Below are 20,096 nucleotides of genomic sequence, written 5' to 3' on the forward strand. Positions count from 1 at the left end.
GAGGCAGGAGGATCGCTTGAGCCCAGGAGTTTGAGGTTGCTGTGAGCTAGGCTGACGCCACGGCACTCTAGCCCAGGCAAAAGGGTGAGACTCTGTCTCAAAAAAAAAAAGTATTTCAAATACTTGTTGAAAAATAAAAACTGTGGATTCTTTTAATTTTTAAAATATGCATTTAATGGTTATGTAGGAGAGATCATTAAGGTATTCATAGGGGAATTCACTGTAAAGACAAAACTAAATTGTTACCTAAGCTTTAGATCACAAGAATTTGGCAAAAGCTTCAGTGAAAGTTCAACATGTTTGTAAGTTCATCTCTCTTTTAGTGGAATTTTAGAAATGGATGAAAACTTCATGATTATGTAAGTTATTCCTTTAATTTATAGAAAGATATAGTTATAGAGAGGTTAAACTACTAATTAGGACAAGATCACAGAACTAGTTAGAAGCTAGTGTATCATCACCACACCAGTGAATCCAAATGCCCACCAGTAAGTAGTGTTTGGGAGGAGTCTCTGACACCAAAGCTTATAAAGACTACAGAATTTCATGTTCTACACTTTTCTCATTTTGTTTGACTTTAATTGCATTTTTAAAATATTCTTCTGTTCAAAGAATGACAGGTAGAAGATCTAAGATCTTCTGTTGTGCTTTTTTTTAGCCTTTAATAATTTAGAAAATATGAGACAAATTCTATTTCTTGTTCCAAAATAATTTTGTGCAAATTGTTTGAGTTCTGTTGCTCAATTTTACTATCTCTTTTATGAACCTTATTTCATGAGTTGTGTTAATAAGAAAATGTTATAGCATCTACTGAGTGATTTGTACTTTGAAGATACATTAACTTTACAATTTTTATGTGCCATTTAGTCAGATACACCAAAGTAGTTATTTACTAAATCAGGTGAACTTAAATACATGAACACTACAATCTTTAACCCTTTTTTAATAGGACAGTCTCTTTCTTTCTCTTCTTTTACTCTCCCACACTAGAAATATGAATTTCCAGCAAAGATGTTTTAGACAATTTGCTCTTTGTTATTTCTTGTTATCAATTACATATCTCATAATATCTTGATAGTAATCTCCTGTTTAGAGCTACTTTGAAGATTCTGTAGACATAGACGTTACCTGAAGTCTGTTCTGTTGAATGCTAACCTCTCAATAGCATCCTCAAAAAAAAGGTTTCTCTTGCAGATAAGTTTGGGAAATGCATGCTTTATCCCTGTTTTGGAGAGTCACAATGATGGTAGCATATTAAAGATACTGACAAGATTGCAGGTGAAGAAGGTTAATTTCATTTCACCCATTTCCCCAAATTTATTTGCCAGGAAATCTATCTAATTTAGGGAGTATTAAACACTGTTTAATAGGGTGAATCTTTAGTGGGTTGTAGCTCTATAATATTTAAATATTAGAATGATAAGTATATTTCTTCATTTTTATTTCCGTAAGTCAAGAACCTTCATAATTTTCTTTGTAGTATGGATTGTCCCCTCCTTCCCCTAACTGTTCCTCTTCCTCAGACCAAATTTTTTTATTCATTTATTCATTTAGCTCATTTTTATTGAGCCCCTGGGAGCACATACTAGAAATACAATGACGAATGAGAGTTCTAGCTCTTGAAGATCTAACACACTGATTTGATGGGACAGGGGAGCCATCTGTATGGGATACCCCCTCACATCTTTACATAGGTGTGGAGATCTGTGATCACCACTTTCCATTTACCTATTTAATAGTGTGAGAAAAATGTTCTTATGTATATTTTTGTAAAGACTTTATTCATTAAGTTTAAGATGCCAGAGAGTATGTCACAGCATTATTTTATGTACCACAAAGAAACGAAAAATGCTGTCAAATATAATTTAAAGGTAAATCCTAATTTTAGAGATGTTAAATGTGAAAAACTATGTGCATTATGTATAGTAGTAAATGTTCATTACATATTAGCTATATTTTGTTTTGCTACATTAACTGAATTAAGTGTAACAAATGCTTGTTGAATGACTACCATGTAATAATTCCAGTGGATAATTAGAATAATTAATAAGATATGGTCCCTGCTCTTACAGAACTGTAGAGGAAGGAAAATATATGCAGACATTGCTAAAACAAAGCTACATTTGCCACATTTTTAAAGTCCGTTCAATCGCGATGGACACTTAGGTTGTTTCCATATCTTGGCCATTGTGAATAATGCTGCAATGAACATGGGAGTGCAGGCATCCCTTTGGAGTACTGATTTTAATTCCTTTAAGTATATACCCAGCTGTGGGATTGCTGGATCGTAGGGTAATTCTATTTTTAGTTTTCTGAGGAACCTCCATACTGTTTTCCAAAATGGCTGTACTAATTTACAATACTACCAGCTGTGTATGTGAGCTCCCTTCTGTCTACATCCTTGCCAACATTTATCTTTCATCTTTTTGATAGTAGCCAGTTTGACAGATGTGAGGTGAAATCTCATGGTTTTAATTTGCATTTCTCTGATGATTAGAAATGTTGAACATTTTTTCATATGTCTGTTGGCCATTTGTATGTCTTCTTTTGAGAAATGTCTATTCAAGTCCTTTGCCCATTTTTTAATAGAGTTATTTGCTTTTTTGTTATTGAGTAGCTTGAGTTCCTTGTATATTTTGGATATTAGTCCCTTATGTAATATGTACAATGGAATTCTATTCAGCCTTTAAAAAAACCCCAGGAAATTCTGTCACTTGCAACAACATGGATGAACCTGGAGGACGTTATGTTAAATGAAATAAGTCAGGCACAGAGAGACAAATACTGTATGCTCTCAGTTATATGTAGAATCTTAAAAAGTCAAACTTATATAAGTAGAGAGTAGAATGGTGGTAACCAGAGGCAGGTGGGGGGAGGGTGCAGTGGACAGGGAAGGGGAAGATTTTGATCAATGGGTACAAAGTTACAGTGAGATACAAGGAATAAGTTCTTGTGTTCTATTGCACAGCAGGGAGACTAATAATGTACATTTCAGAATAGCTAAAAGAGGATACATGTATCAATATATCACTTTGTACCCCATAGATATATAATTATTTGTCAATTAAAAATAAAACTAATAAAAATACAAAAACTAAAGCTATGAGGGGAGATGTTAGGTGGGGGTGAGGGATGAAAAATTACCTATGGAGTACCATGTGTACTACTCGGGTGATGGGTACGCAAAAAACCCAGACTCCACTGCTATGCAATGTATCCATGTAATGAAATTCAACTTGTACCCCCCTAAATCTATTAAAAGAAAAAAAAAGAACAAAAATTCAGGAACTCTGAGAAAAAAAATAAAGCTATATTTGTTAAGGCAACTAAATTAAATCAGATAAACCATAATTAATAAATCCATTACAATAATACTAAATTAATGACAGTTGATGGCTTTGTAAAAGTTACAAATTGCCAACTTCAAAAACCGTCGGTTGTTATTTATTTATTTATTTTTTGAGATGGCGGTCTTGCTCTGTTGCCATGGTTGGTCTCCAACACCTAAGCTCAAGGGATTCTCCTGCCTCAGCCTCCTGAGTAGCTGGGACCTCAGGTGTGCACCACCATGCCTGGCTGTTGTTAATTTTTTATTCTTTCATTGTTAGAGGAAGTTGGGGGGGTAGTGGATAAGGGGGAGAAATGGAAGAAAATATTTATTTATGGGTGTATATGTGTATGTTTTTTAAAGGAGACAATAGAGTTTCCTCCATAGTGTCATTTTAAAAGTATTTTGTGTTTTTCTCAGTTGTGATCTCCACAGTAGATCTATTTGTATTGAAAACAATAATGAAAGACTGATTTATGGAAAACATTGTGTTTGTATGTTGTAATGTGTATTTTCTTCGGAAAATTTACAAATTGAATTATGGTCAGCCAAACATGTTTCTCTGTGTATGGACTTATACAATGGAAAAATGTTAACCTTAAATTGGCATCTGTCTGCTATTAGCAGTTTTTTTAGTTAGCCCACGCACTATCAGTGTGTGCACTCAGGGAATGCAAACTTATTTTAATTTTGGCTTAAGTAAATCGCGTTATGAAAATAAATCTGTTAATATTTTTTATCTGAGGCTATATATAGGAGAAAATTGGATTATTTTTGATTTATGGAAAGCAGTGCAGAAACAGAAAGGGCACCACATTTAGAGTCTGGAGTCATGTGTTAAAAATAACCAATAATAGTAATGTTACTTTCTAAGGTTGTTAAGACTAAATTTGATGTATAAAAACTTTGTAAATGATAATCTTATCAAGTGTTAAGTTGATAATTTTTACATTTTGTTTTTTAGTACATATATGAAGAGTATACTATGTATGACTACATACATTTTATAGAATTGAGTTCAACAGTTTTGATTTATCTGTATTTATATGAGCTTGGTCAAAAAAAGTAAATTTGTTTTAGGTTTTTCCTAGAATTCTATTTTCTTACTATTAAACATTTTAGAGATATTTTTATTAACAGTGTAGTAGACAAATTGATATATATATATATTCTATTTATAATTATGTACAGTTTCTGATTTTTCTAGGATCTGCTTGTCATAAAACTTTTGATAAGAGGTTAACCAAGAGAAACTTTGTCTAAAATAGAGTATTATTGACTGCAGAAATAGTCTCAGGACATGGTGAGAATTGTGAACCTTAGGACTTTTTTCTAGGTTCTAAAAAGCCCTAGTAATGCCCTAATTTAAAACAGCTCCAGGCAATTTGACAATATGTCTCAGAAGCATTAAAATTGTTTTTGACCTAACAAGTTTGACCTAACAAGTACGGTTTCTAGACTGTACCTTAATGAAAGAATTGGTAATTTACAAAAACATTTATGTACTTCCAATTAAAAAAACTTACTTTAAAAGAGTAATAATATAAGAAAATGTTTATCATGTAATATCAAGTAGAAAGGCAATTTATATAAATGTGGTATAATCCTAACTTTGGTTAAAATAATAAAAGACTGATTTAATATATACCAGAAATGTTAACAATACTTTAAGAATCTCAGATTAGTAGAATTTACAGTGATTTTTATTCTTTTATAATTTTCAAATTTTGTAGAATGAGCATGTATTACTTTTGTAAACAGAACTGTGTATATATATGTAAATATATGTACATATATATATATATTTTTTTGTCAAACCTTTTTCCAAATACTCTCACTCTAGTCTCTCAGCTAGCACAGTAAAATATCATGGATTCATATAATGTAAGTATAAGAAGTTGTAGGCAGTATTCATGTACATAAGAGAATATTATTTATGATTGAACTTACTGTGAATGCTTTTGGGGGTACCTTTTGGCTTTGCCATTCTACAAACCTTCTCTATCTTTTGATGGACTATAATTTGCAGCTAATGGGAAGTTTTAATTGAAGGATTAAAGGTGGTCATATTAAAGGAGGCTGAAGCTGTCTTAGCCAGGGCTAGTCTGGGCTTGACTGGCAAACTGGGCCAACTACCATGATGAAAGCAACATTGGAGAGTCAACCCCACTTTTTGTGAGGTACCAAATTTGTACTAGTTTAGAACAAGTTCAAGTCCCAAGTTGGTGAGACATTGCTTTTGTTTTCCCTTGAGACTGTGATCTCTTCTCCTCCAGCTCTTAGCACAAAGTTTGGCACATGACAGACACTTAGCAAACATTATTGGAATTGAAATGGGAAGAAAACTGAAAATTATGCAGATTCCTAACATTAGTTTTACTGAAAAGTCATTTCAATATTAAATGAAGTAAATTATGCACATACAGTCACAGGTAACATCTATATGGATACAAGGAAGTTCATAGGAGCAATAATGATCTGTTATGTTTAGCCATCATAGGGTATTCTCTATGCCTGTTCTGTCTTGGCTGATAGGCTCTCAGCACTTTCAGCATTTGGCACAGTCAGCTATAAGTATAGTATGCACATTGGAAACTGATGAAGGACTGAAACATTTAAAAGGAGAGTAATGCAAATTTTTGTAGGTACATATTAAGTAAAATGTATTTTGATCAATTAATTAAGCTTCTACCTCAGCTAGCCTGGAAAATCAGGCTTTGTCCTTTTGCCCTCTTTGTGCTATTCAACAACATATGCTATTTCTCATGTTAAGACCTTAACAGCTGTGCCAACAAGTCTAGTCTGAAAAAAAGTAAGGGCTTAATGGGGTCTCTTTGCAGCCTGTCAACATCTCTGTCCATCAGTAGATTACTTCAGCCTTTTAGAACAGTTGTTCACCTTAGATATAAGGGTCAAAAGTCAGTGTACCTACTGTAGCTACTGCAGCTTGCTGGTAGGAATAAAAATTGGAATTATGAATTTGGAGCTGTCAGTACCAAGGAGAGCAATGTTATGACAGACCTGCTGCTTTTTCACAGAGTAACTCAGATACTACTGAGTAACTAGAACCCTCTCTGATCTGAATGGTGTAGACATATTCCTTTTACCTTTTATTAAGATAACTTTTCAGTAGGATTTGTTTATCTTGGAGAGCTCCACATGGCTTTTAATTCATTTCAGTTTAGGAGGCATTTATTAAGTATTGAATTAGGTACTAAGGTTTCAAAGATGAGTAAGACTTGATCCTTGTCCTCAAGGCTTGCAGTTTAATGGAGAAGATATGAACACATTATTTCAATATAATGTATTAAGCATGTAGGTATGCCCAGAGGAAAGTTAACTAGCCCAGCCTCAGGAAGCCAGGAAAGGGAAAGCTTCATGGACAGATTAACTGATAAATTGTATCTTTCATAATGGGTAAGAATATTCTAGGAAGAGAGAACAATATGAACACTAGAAACATGTGTTCATTCAGTAGGGGCAGGAGAAAAGAACTAGACTGAGAATCAGCTGTGGATGATCCTGTATGCCCTGAGAAGGTACTCCATCTTTGTTTTGCATGAACTGAGCAATCACTGAAGAGTTAGAAGCACTGAGGTGACAAGGCTGGATTATAATTTGAGGTAGATCACTCTAGAGGCACAGTAAAGGATAATTTTAGTGAGACAGGATTAGTAGCAGGAAAGGCTTCAGAAGGCTACTCTAATAGTCCAGGCAATCAACGACGAGGACCCAGACTAGGGCACCTAGTCAGTGGTCGTACGGATGAGAGAGGATAGGTGATTCAAGAAGTATTTAAGGTGTTGAAATACTCAGGGTTTGAGGATTGGGGATTGGGAGGATGATACCATTAAGTGAGATTAAGAATGTGGGAAGAAAAACAGTTTTTAGGGGGGAGATGGTTTGTTAAGTTTTGGATATAGGTTTGAGGTCCTTTGGACATTCTAGTCAGTAGACATGAACTCACTGTTAAAATTCAGAGAAATGTTAGTCAATATTTGATAAAAAAATAAATTTTCATCTTGGGCAGAAGTAAAGAACAAATGAATCAGTTCAAACCCCAAAGTGATATTGTTACTTAAGAAGGGCTGAACCTAGAGAAAGCATTAGGTATAAAAATTGGGTTTGTGCATAGCAATATAAAGTTAATATAAATAAGTTAAATATTGTGGGGAATCAAGCTTTTCACTTTGTGAAAAGTCATCTTATATATTCTTTATGAATTACTTATTAGAGACATTAGGAATATAGTATGATATAATGTTAAGAAACACTGGAAATAATTTAGTTTTTGGTAGATCAAAAGAGTTTTGTGGTTTCTTGGTGTCATTATACACATCAGTTATTTTAGTGACAAAAACTTTTTGATAGAATATCCAAAATGTAAAGATTTTTGGATGTCAATAATAGCTAACATTTATTATGTACAAAGCTCTATTCTAGTACTTGAATATGTTGATTCATTACATATGATTCTCTGAAACAGGTAGGTAGTCATATTATTCTCGTTTTATACATAGGAGAAAAGTTTAAGAAACTTACCTCAGATCACACAGGATTTATCCTCAAGGTTTCTTGATGCCAAGCTTGTCCCTTAACCATTATGCTATACTGCCTTATTAAATTATATAGGTTACAGGTACATTTGCTTATTAGGGAGAATGAAAACATGAAAATGCATTATGCTAACAGAAGCCCATACAAAGGTAACATTTCTAGATATTTAAAGTTGTAAAAACTTCAGGAATAATTTAGTGTCAAGAATATGTATATTTTAAATTCAAAGAGGGATCGCATTGCTTATTAGGGAGAATGCAAACCTGACAGTTCAAAAGAATTAGGGAAATAGGAAAAATACAGGAAGTTGAATTATTATGGAAAGAAAGGGAAGAGTTTATGCTAGAGATTAATATTTGTAAAGGCTCGGTTCTAAAAAAATTGAAACATCCATAAAGAGTTTATTATCGCTGCTACTTCTACCACTGTATATTTATATAACGCTTTATATTTTTCAGAGCTAAGAGAAAGGAAGTGACTTGACTAAGATTATACACCATGTAAGTGTCAGAAATGGGGAAGAACCCAGGTCTTCTGACTCAATCCAGAGCCCTTTCCATTACATCATATTCCTTAATGGAACCATGCAGATTCAGTCCTACCCCCAAATCCATAGAAATGAAAAGGGGGAAATGCCTAAGGAAAGAATTAATCCAGCAACATTAAATCCAAGAGAAAGCAACAGCTCAAGGGATGTAACGATAAGAATGAACCAGTGGTGCTCTAATTGAAAAAATTGCCATGCTTCTAAAATCTGCTGAACCTTTTCAGGCAATGCCTGCTGGTTGATGTATATGGATAGGAAAGTCGCCTACGGAAAGTGCTTAGGTATATAAATCATTGTTTTACTTTCTGTTCTCAAGAACTGTTGCTGGTGATTAGAGAAGGGAAAGCAGTGGCTGTAGTTGGGAATCAGCAGCCCGTGAATAGAAAAAGTTTTACTTTTTATTTTGTGCCTTTTTGTGCTGTTTAAGTTTTGTTACCTGTGAATATATTACTTTTTAAAAACATGCTAATAGGAGTTTCTGTATAATGGGATTATTTGCCACTTTTCAAATATTTTTAATTAAATATATAATACACAAATTGTATTAACAGATTTCATCCCAAGAGTTACTGAGTAGGTTAACATTGACACTGAGTGGATTTTCCACAGACTCACATAGAAACAATATTGTTACAAATGGTTAGAAAAGCAGTATCACTACAAAACTATTCCCTTGCCTATGGGAAAGTGAATTTGCAATTTTAGATAAGGATGTGGGAAGTGTTACTTCATTTTCTGCAATCTTAGAAAATTCCTATACTCACATACATACATGCATACATCTGTTCCTGGGTATGAGATAGCTTTGCTGAGTGAACGAGGTGCTCTGGTGGGGAGTGGCAAGGATGGGAGTCAGATTAGAATTCTTACATCAGTTGCTCTAGACAGGATTGTTCTGTCAGGAGGACTCTGAGGACCTTCACCTACTAAAAGCAGAGAGAAGCTAGCAGTGGTTATTTGTATAATTGGTTTGTTTGTAAGTCACACATTTGAATTAGGGAACTCTCCGCAGGATCAATTGGTGCTTATTTTCACTCTAAAGCAATTTTATTCCTCTGGCAACTTATTTGGATAATGTGCTTGCTCTACAATGAAATTTGCAATTTGATAAGATCCCAGAGTATGGTATGTAATTTGTGCAGTGTTTATACTACGCTTGGAAAAGATGGGAAATGTCTGTTTGAATTAGGAATACACTGACTTTCTGGAAAATTATAAAAGTGCTAAGAGAATTTTTTCACTGTGGCATTGTTAAGAAGGGATTAATTTTTCTTAGAAAAAAGCCAGGATACCCTGGATATAATGAAAATATTAAGTTAGTGTTTGTGGCCTGTGAGTGAAAGAAGGAATACCAAGTGTCAAAGTAGGACTGTAAATCGTCATCCTTGGCAGGAACAAAGTTTGCTCTTTGTCTTGTTATGGCTGGACAGTTACCAGGGCCTGTGGTGAACTTTGCAATCTAGTTTTCAAAATCCCAGAGGGTGTGGAAGCATTTATATGTACTCTTACAGGTTTGAGTGGTCTGATCTCACTCTTTGTTGTTTGTTTGTTTGTTTATTTGTTCGTTTTTAAGTGGATGAGACTTTTTGTAGTTAGAGGAATTTTAAAAATGGCTAAATGTGATGGAAGGGAAAAAGATTTTTATAATTTTTAATGGTACAGTATGTCTTTTTTTATAGTTCTTACTTTTAAAAACAAACCAACACCTACATAAAATTATGTATGGAGTACTTTTGAAAACCAAAAAATAGCCCCATCCACAAAGATTCTGAGCATCCAGAATAGCTTGGTTTGTATTCTATTTACTGTATTTCAGTGGTTCTAATACACATATTTTTTCACAGGTTTAAAAATTTCTAAAATAGGGAAACATCTCGTAATCATTACTGGCCTAGATTGAAGTCAGATTTCTTCAGAAAAGATTTGCATTTGACTCTGCCAGTTATTTACACTGCTACCAATCTGAGACCATTTTGAATTAAATTCTCGGCCTGAAAATTTTTATTGTTGTTGTTTATTTTTTTGCTTTGTTTTGTTTTGTTTTTGACCCTACTGGTTGTATGAATTTAGATTGCCAAGCTGAATGAGTACTGTCTTTTAGATAAAATTCCCTCTACCTGGTATGTAGGTAGAGACTTTCAAGTTTCCTTGCTGTCTCTTTCTGAGTGGTGGTTTTATTTTCCATTTACCCTGTATTGCATTTTTAGCCCTTCTGTTGTTCCAGCCTTATATGGGAGGCCTCCCATTTTGGATATTTTTTTCTTATGAATCATAAAAGAATAACACATCTTATAATAGATTGTGGCTTAGATCTGATGAAAGACTCATCATTTGCTTAGGCCCTTACTGACCATCCTTCTTCAGAACTTGTTTACTCTTCTTGTAGATACACTTCTAATAAACTCAGTGTCATTGTTACACATTTCTTTGCTCATTCTTCAGTCATCTTCAAAGTTTAATTTGCATATGAATCAATCAGGTAGTTAATTAAAACTTTATATTTCTGGGCCTTATCCCCAGAGATTCTGTTTCCATGGACCTGGGTGAGGCCCAGGAATCTTGTACTTTTTAAATAAACACTTCAAGATACTCTTACCTAAGTAATTGAAGGACCACACTTAGAGATAGACTGCATACTCTATATCTAAGTGAATATTCCTGGCTTCAGCTGCCATCTATATATATTGACGACAGGGGAGTGCCAAACTCATCTATACAATTTGACATGTCTCTATTAAAGGCAGAATACACTCTGATCCAGGCTACCTGGGTTCAAATCCCAGCTCAGCCACTTAATAGCTATGTGACCTTGGACAAGTTATTTCTCAGTTGCCTTGATGATTCAGTGGATCAATACCTGTAAACTTCTTTGACTGCTGCCTGGCATATAGCAAGCTCAGTGTAAGTGTTAGCTATTTTTTTCTTGTTGTTATCCCACAAGCACCTCAAACATGTCTAAAATGAACCTTTTATACCACCTCCACGCCCTCAAAATCTGTTTTCTGCCTTGGCTACACATTATTTTATTTCTCCCTATCACTGATTTTCCTTGTCCAGGTCATAAGTTCTGTGAATTCAACATCCTAATTATCTCTAATTTTTCCCCTCCTTTCCATTCCAACTTCTGTTGCTTTTGTTCAGGTTTTTATTCTCTCACATAAAGCTCTGGAATAGCTTCGTATCTGGACTTCTAACCTTTGGTTGTTTTTCTCCATTTTAATTTCACAGAAATCTTTAGCAAAGGCAATGTGATCATGCTTCTCCTCTGCTGGACGGCTTTTATTGCCTACAGGATAAAATTTAAACACCTGTACTTGGCGTACAAGACTCCTCAGATCTGGTTTCTGCCTCCTCTTCTGCAATACTCAGGCACATACACAGTCTTCCAGCTTTAGTAAATTACTTAGAGTAGATCACTTTAAACACTGGATTCTCTCTTGCTTTCATAATTTTGCATAGATAAGGGATATAGTGTGGTGGTTAAGAGTGTGAGCGTTAGAGCCAGACTGGCAAATCCTGACTTTGCTGCTTAACTAGGTGTGGAGCTTGGGTGAGACAGTTTTTCTGTGCCACAGTTTCCTCATCTGGAAAGTGGAAATAATTGTGCCTCATAACATTGGTATGTGGATTTTATAAGTTAATTCATGTAAGAAATAGTGAATAAATGTTGAGTTGTCATTATTATTACAATGCTATTCTATCTGTATATTTGATTTTCTCTACCCATTCTCTCAATTTCTTTTGCCTATGAAATCCTACTCATTATACTTCGTGTCTGAGTTTAAGAACTAGCTTCTCTAAAAAGTCATTGCTGAAATCCCCAGACTCTGTGTTAAATGCTCCTCCCCTGGGTTCCCATAGCACCCTATGTAGCATAGTGAAGCTATGGCTGTTTCAAGGACTGCCAGGGATTGTACTTTTCACCTCTGAATGTTTAATGAATGAAACTTGATGCTTTGTTATTTCTTATTTGCTATAGATAGAAAGATGTGAAAAGACAGAAAACAAAATCTATGATGGTATGGACCTTTCCAGTGAAGGGGTAAACAATACAAGTGTCAGTATGGGTCTCTAAGTATCGTTGTGCATAATCAAAATGATATTATGATATCCTTAAGTCATCCCGAAGATTAAATTGTGTTGAGTATACTCTGCCTAAAAGAAAGGAAAGTGGGTTAAACATTTTAGAAATATTTCTTTTAAAACTAATTGAAATAAATTTTGGTACTTAAATAGGTAAGCTTTAGTTATTTATCATTGTCCAGCATCTCATTCCCTTTTGGGCAGCCTGACTAATCAGTATATTCCCGTAATTATTTCTGACTGTTGAGTGTGTCCAACCTGTGAAGAAAAAAAAAAGTAAAGGCCTTGAAAGTGGATTTGTAGCAACTAATCTGAGTACTGTTAACTTTTAAATTCAATATTTTTGACCTGATTTCTAAACTCTTTCTACATTTATTGTTTGCTATCAACCATTCTAAAGAGAAACGGTTAGAGTTCAACAGAAGTAAGTATAATACACATTAATACTTATAATAAATATTATAAGTATGTTGAAACCCTTTCAAAATCACTTATTTTTAAAAAGATAGAACTTTCTGAAGAAATATTACCAGTAATATTTTCAAATCCTAAGAATTAGAATTTATTTATATAAAGTGATATTAAATTAAAATACTGTGTGAGACACGATATGTGGTATTTTTTAGTTAGAATGGTATTTTACTGAGTTGTTGGGTTCAACTATAAGAAACATCAGCATAGGGATGTAGGGAAGAGTTGTTGACCTAACAAATTAGTTTTCAGGGGATTCACTTTACAAATATTTTTTGGATTAGGCCCTGAGGATATAATGCCTCTTTCTGGAGCATTGGAGTTTGGGAACTTACAGAAAAAATAAACGTAATTGCCCTCCCTGAGTTTCTCTTGTGATAATAGGCATGAGACCCTTACAAATGAAAATACATAAGTGCTTCCAACAGATATCCATATAAATAGTTGACACTTTATGTCTCCAGTTATTTTCTACCTCTTTGGAAATCTAGTTGAAAAGAAACTATTTTGGTAGATTTTTGTTTCTCATTTTAAAAGTAATATGTTCTTGTTGTAGAGAATGTTTAAGAATGTAGAAATAAGAACATAAAAACCTGTTGTCTATTAGTATTTTAGTATATTACCTAGTCTTGTATCTATGCCTAACTTTTTTTCCCCTGTCTCTCAGATCTGCCAGATGTCTATGCCTGTTTTTGTGCTTTTTTTGTAATGATACAATTTTGTATTCTTCCTTATTTACTTTGTATTAAATCAGAAGCATTTTCTCATGAACTGAATAGTCAAGATAAACTAAATCTTGGTTAAGATGATGGAAAGTCTAATCATTTAAGTGATCTTAGACATTATAAGTTCTAAACTTAATGGGTACAAGTTCAGTAAGGAGAAATGTAATTGTTAGATAAAATGTTCGTAAGCCTAGTTATTTTAAATTCATCACCTAATGAGTTTGCTCAGTAATTAGGTAGCTCTTATAGCATATATTCTGTTAAATTAACTGTACACATGAACAATTAGATGCTATGTTATAACTTGTAAAATATTTATAAAATATTAGCATTACTTTGTGCTCTTTAAAAAACTGGCTATTTTACTCATGTATAATAATAATATATTTATTAATTCAGGCTCATTTAAGATAATGAGTTTGGAGAATGCTCAATAAAAATGTGTTAATAGTTATGAAATAAGCAAACCAATTTTACTGGATATATTGTAGACTCAACCCCTGTGTTCTTTTGTCCCGCCCTCTCGTTGCCTTGTGTCTTTTTTCAACAGTGAGATTGAAAATTTGGTCAGAGAGCAGAAGCCGTGCCCTAGGTGCTTCATGTTTCTGGGGTGCATAGCATATTAGACCTAGACATTAAGTAATTACTTGTTCTCACTTTGATTCCTTTGTTACCACTTTCTCCTGCTTTTTCCCCATTTCTCTGATCATTCCCCTTTGATCTCCTTTAAGCGTTTTTCTTTCTTCACTTGACGGGTATCTGTATACGCAAGGAGTGCAATGCGCACTACCCGAAGGAAGGACATATGTGAAACACGGACTGGGGGTGGGGGGGACCAAGGGCAACACACATAACCTAAACATCTGTACCCCCATAATATGCTGAAATAAAAAAAAAAAAATTTTGCCTCCACACATCTGAGGGGGGCCACAATGGATAGATAACACCGGTTCTCTAATAGACAAAAGCAGTGACTCAGCTAACTCTTTTGTGCATGCACGCATGCAAACACTGAAAATCGCTATTCTTACACTCTCCTTTGGTGATCTGATTGATAACCACATCTGTGTCTCTAGATCCAGCTTAGACTGCTCACTTAGCCTCCAGATCCACATTTCAGTCTGTTTACTGGGCAGTTCTGTCTGTAAGCACCTCATGTTCGGTATGTCTAAAACAGAATTCATTATTTTCCTCAAATTTTCCTTTTATTCTGTATTTCCTCTGTAGTTCCTTTTATTCTGTATTTCCATTAATGCCACCACCATCTATCCACTTGCCCAAGTGAAAATTCGAGAAACGCTTTTGTCTTCTCTTCCATTTCATGTATGTAGTAGGTTCCTAAATCCTGTTGATTGTATCTTCTATCTTTCATATTCATTTCATCTACTCCAATTTTATTTCAGGCCCATATTTTCTCCTTGTTTGAATTACTTTAATAACCTCTTAATTTGTCCTTTGCCTATAATTTATTCTATCTACCTCAGAGCCATATGAATAAACTTGTCAAAGTGCAAACCTGATCATGTTATTCCCCTCAATATCCTTTATTAGCTCCCCATGGCCTAAGCAGATAAAATACAAACTCCTTAGTGTGATATGCAAAGTCCTTTGTGGTTTGACCCTCATATACCTTTTCAGCCTCTCTCCTACCGTCAACATTTATTCATTGTGCTCCAGTCAAACTCATTAGAATCTACCATGGTCTTCAACAGTTATACACTCTATCTTCACTAATTGTGTATTTCCAAATTTTATGTTCCTGTTAAACCTCTTTTTGTTTGTTTTGGTCTCTGTCTTTCATATCTTTCTTCAATGTCTGGTGAGCCTTGGTTAAACAATGTAAATTTAAGAGTGGGGCACTAAAAAACTGTTTGGAAACTCCAAATCCATGCAATTTGTTCATTTTATCATCTTTAGTATCTTTGGTAATTTGGGCTATTCATATTCTCTAGATAAGGATCTTCTCATCTTCACTTGGATATAATAATATAGATTACCAGCATTCTGGGAACTGAATCTTCCTACTTCTGGTGCCCCACCTTCAGCTGTGCCAAGTATCCCCCAATCCAGAAATACTCTATAATTACCTCTTCAGAGAAAAAAAACAAAACTTCTGATCTTCCCAGATGAAGGTAAAGCACTCTTCTGGCTGCATGGAAAGGGAGAAGGGATTTGGGCATATAATTTACTTGTAAATTAAACTTTCAACCTGTTCTTTTCAGCTTTATCTTAACTGCTGCTTACAGAGGTGTGGCTAAGTCCTGAGCCATTTGGAGATTCTGAAAGGTAAATTTAAGTCACTTTTCTTACTCTGGTTAAGTCTGCTAAGCCTTTTACTACTCATACATCTGTTTTCCATTTTCCAAAGGTTTGCTGTTACCCCCTCTCCTGATCTCTTTATCTTTGCAAGTTTAAATCTTTCTTTAATATATATTAAACAAAATAAAATTTTTTTAATAGTATTTTCATGAGTTTCCAAGAGGGAGCAAAAGTCAGTGTGTATGTTCACTCTGCCATATTTACCTAAACTCCTCTTTCAAAACTGTTCATAATTCTAAATTATTTCTAACTTTACTTATCTCTCCATTAATCAGGGAACATTAATCTCTCCTTTGTGCTCCCATGGCTCTCTGTATATGCATTTTTTACAGAATTGAGCCCATTGAATCATGTCTTATTTTTAATATGTTTATTACATACCACATATTATCATGCAACCAATCTCTAGAACTTTTTCATCTGGCAAAACTGAAACTCTGTAACTCCCCATTCACTCTTTCCCTGCAACCATCATTCTACCTTCTGTTTCTATGAATTTGACACTTTAGATGCTTCATATAAGTGGAAGGATACAGTATTTGTGTTTTGGTGATTGGCTTATTTCACTTAGTATAATATCTTCAAGGTTCATCAATATTTTAGCATGTGTCAGAATTTCCTTCCTTTTTAAGGCTGATATTTCACTGTTTGTATATACCACATTTTATTTATCCATCTATCAATGGGCATTTGGGTTGCTTCCACTTTTTGGCTATTGTGAATAGTGCTGCTATGAATGTAGGTGGACAAATGTCTACGAGATCCGACATTCAGTTCTTCTGGATATATACCCAGATGTGTGATTGTCTTTTATGACATTGACATTTGAAGAAAACTGCCCTTCTTCTTTTTTTAAAAAATAGAATACTTTTCATCCGGGCTTATGTGATGTTTCCTCCTGTTAAGATTGAGGTTATACATTCCTGGCCAGAATACTGTATAAAAGATGTGTCCTTCTCAGGGTTTCATATCCAGAGGCACATAATATCCATCTACCGCTCTTAGGTGGTGTCAATTTTAATTATCCTATCAAACTGTTATTTGGTTTTTCTATTATATAGTTACTATTTTTTCCTTGCATCTTATAAGCAATCTATGGGAGACATTTTAGGAGAGGCTTTAGTAGCTCCCGTTCGTCATCAGAATTTACGCCCCTGGATTTAGAATCCACTGATGCCTCTTGCCTAAATCAGTCTTTACTATGATGGCTGCAAAATGATGATTTTTTTTAACATCGGGCAGAGGATATTTTTTAAGTTAATTATAAATTATGTTAAATAGATCAATTTGAATGTCAAAAGATTAATTTATTAAATGTAAGACTTGCTACTGTTAATATATTATACATGATTGTCATTGAAATATAATACTTAAACTGCTTCTGAATTTCAGGAATTTAATGGTTATTGTGGATATTCCTATAAAGTCATTTTATATTCTTTAAAGTTGAATATATAGTGTGTTTTAGGAAGTAAATTAGGTTCTGATACTTATTCTTAGTCTACAGATTGTTTACCATATACTCTATTATCTGAATCCTGCTAGTAAACTTTCTATTTAGTTAATGACTGACTAGATAATATTCACTTAACTGCAATTGAGGAACAAACTTTGCATAATGGAGTAGCTTTGAGAACTATAGCTGGAATAGAAAGATATAAACTTTTTTTACTTTTTGAAGCATAAATATCATTCTGTGTGTGCATCTAAAACTGGTTTGTCTAGAGTAGTTAGTATCTTTAAAGTATGTCTGAAGCTATTGCGATATATTTGCTTCAAGCAATATGGCAGATTAGATGTTCAGAGAAACTTTAAAGAACACATGGAAAAATGCTATGTAAAATGCCTTAAAAATCTTTTTTAAAGTATGGCTGAGTTGGCAGCAAAGTAAGGGGAAAATATGAGGCTGTAAATAACAATAAAGCCCAGTTCCACGGGGATAAATGAGCCCTAAGAACCTTTTTTACCACTGAGGATATCTTCTAATCCCTCATGGCCCAGATCTGGGCTTTAAAGAGATAGTTCTGCTTGCATAGGACAGAAGAAGAAATCTGAGCCTGGGCATTGTGAGTGATAAGTTTGGACACTGCAACATAAAGCTGGGATCCCCAAAGGGTAAATCATCTCCTGTGGATAATTTAGGAAAAATACCTGCTCTTCAGAATGACACTGCCTGTCTCATCCTTGGCTTTGACTAGAGTAGACAAAAAGAATCTTTCCTGAAAAATCCTCATCTTAATCCTGTGCTCTTGTGGGTTTGGAGTTGGAATTCATACTGCTAAAATCTCAATCTAAAAATTTAGTTAAGTGGTACTTTGGGTTTTGGGTGCCCTAGGAACCTAGCAAAAACAAATAGAAATCTTCTTTGAAGAAAAGTACTTTAAACACTAGCTTAGCATAATTCCCACAGTTAAAAGTTCTAAGAAATGTGAGCTTAAAATCAGAAGTCTAAATATATGAATAAACCGGCCATTGTGAACAAGGGTCAGCAGAAGCCACAAACTGCAAAAACTGTGATTTCTAAAATTATCAAATACAAAATAAAAAATAAATATGTTTAAGATATTTAAACAAATTTAAAAAGGGTATTGACAGTACAATGATGGAACAAAGAGACTATTAAAATTTATCAGGGAGATTTTTAAAAAACTCATAAAAATGAAAAATGTATTTAAAATTAGTGAATAGGTTAAAAAGCCATTTAGGTACAGGCCAAGCATGGTGGCTCAGCCTGTAATCCGTAATCCTAGCACTCTGGGAGGCCGAGGAGGGAGGATCGCTTGGCTTAGGAGTTCAAGACCAGCCTGAGCAAGAGTGAGACCCTATCTCTACAAAAAGTAGAAAAATTAGCTGGGCATCATGGCACATACCTGTAGTCCCAGCTACTCAGGAGACTGAAGCAGGAGGATAGCTTGAGCCCAGGAGTTTGAGGTTGCAGTAAGCTATGGTAACACCACTACACTCTAGCTAGGGTGACAGAGTGAGACTCTGTCTCAAAAAAAAAAAAAAAAAAATTTTTGTTTAGATACAGCTGAAAGAAGAATTAGTGAACTGGAAGGTAGGGCTTAAGAAATTATCTGGAGTGTAGCACAGCATATTAAAAAAAAAGAGATGAAGAATATGAAAGATTAAGACATATGGAGATTAGATATTCAACATATGTCAAGTTGACATTCCATAAGAAGAGAATAAAGAAGTAGAGAAGCAATATTCAAAAAAGTAATAGCTAAGAATTTTCTGACATTGATGAGTCTCTAGATTTAGGAAGCCCAACAAATCCTGAGTAGGCTTAATAAAAGACCTATACCTAAACACACTATAGTGAAACTGCAATAATACAAAAACAGAGAAATGAGCTTATAGTCAGAGAGAAAAGGCAGATTACCTATAAAGAATGACAATTAGACTGAAAGCTGACTTCTGGGCAGCAATAGCAGAAACTAGCAGATATAATACTTCCATAGTGCTGAGAGAAAACAAATGTCAACCTAGAACTATATATTCAGCAAAATTATCTTTCAAGAAAGAGAGTGAAAGAGAAACATGTTAAGGAACACAAAAACTAAGAAAAATAACTCCGAACAGACACTCACCAAAAGAGCCTTCTAAAATATATACTTTATGAAGAAGGAAAATAATCTCAGAAAGAAGATCTAAGAAAGAAGGAATGGTGATTATTGCAGGTTGGGTTTCCTGGAAAGCAGACTCTGAGACAGATTAGCATGCAAGCAGACTCTGAGACACATTAGCATGCACATTTATTCTTGGGATCTACCCCTATACAGAGAAGAGGAAGGAAGTAGTATCAGGCAGAGGGAGAAATTAAGCTGCAATGAAGACTCAACAACGAAGATCCCATAGGCAGCTCTGGAGCTGGGGCGATCCTTCAGAGTTGTCTTGAGTTGGGGCAATAGGGTCAGGCCTTTGTGCCCTCACCGAATGTGGGCTGCCCGTGGAAGGAGGTATGACCTTGGAGGAAGCAGTATTCTTTAGGCAAAGAGGACTAAGTACTAAATATTCAAGAGTATTTTTTAGTCCCAATGAAGACTGACAGTCAAGGGCAGCC

Source organism: Propithecus coquereli, unplaced genomic scaffold, assembly GCF_000956105.1.
Source record: "Propithecus coquereli isolate 6110/MARCELLA unplaced genomic scaffold, Pcoq_1.0 Scaffold35, whole genome shotgun sequence".
Taxonomy (NCBI): Eukaryota; Metazoa; Chordata; class Mammalia; order Primates; family Indriidae; genus Propithecus; species Propithecus coquereli.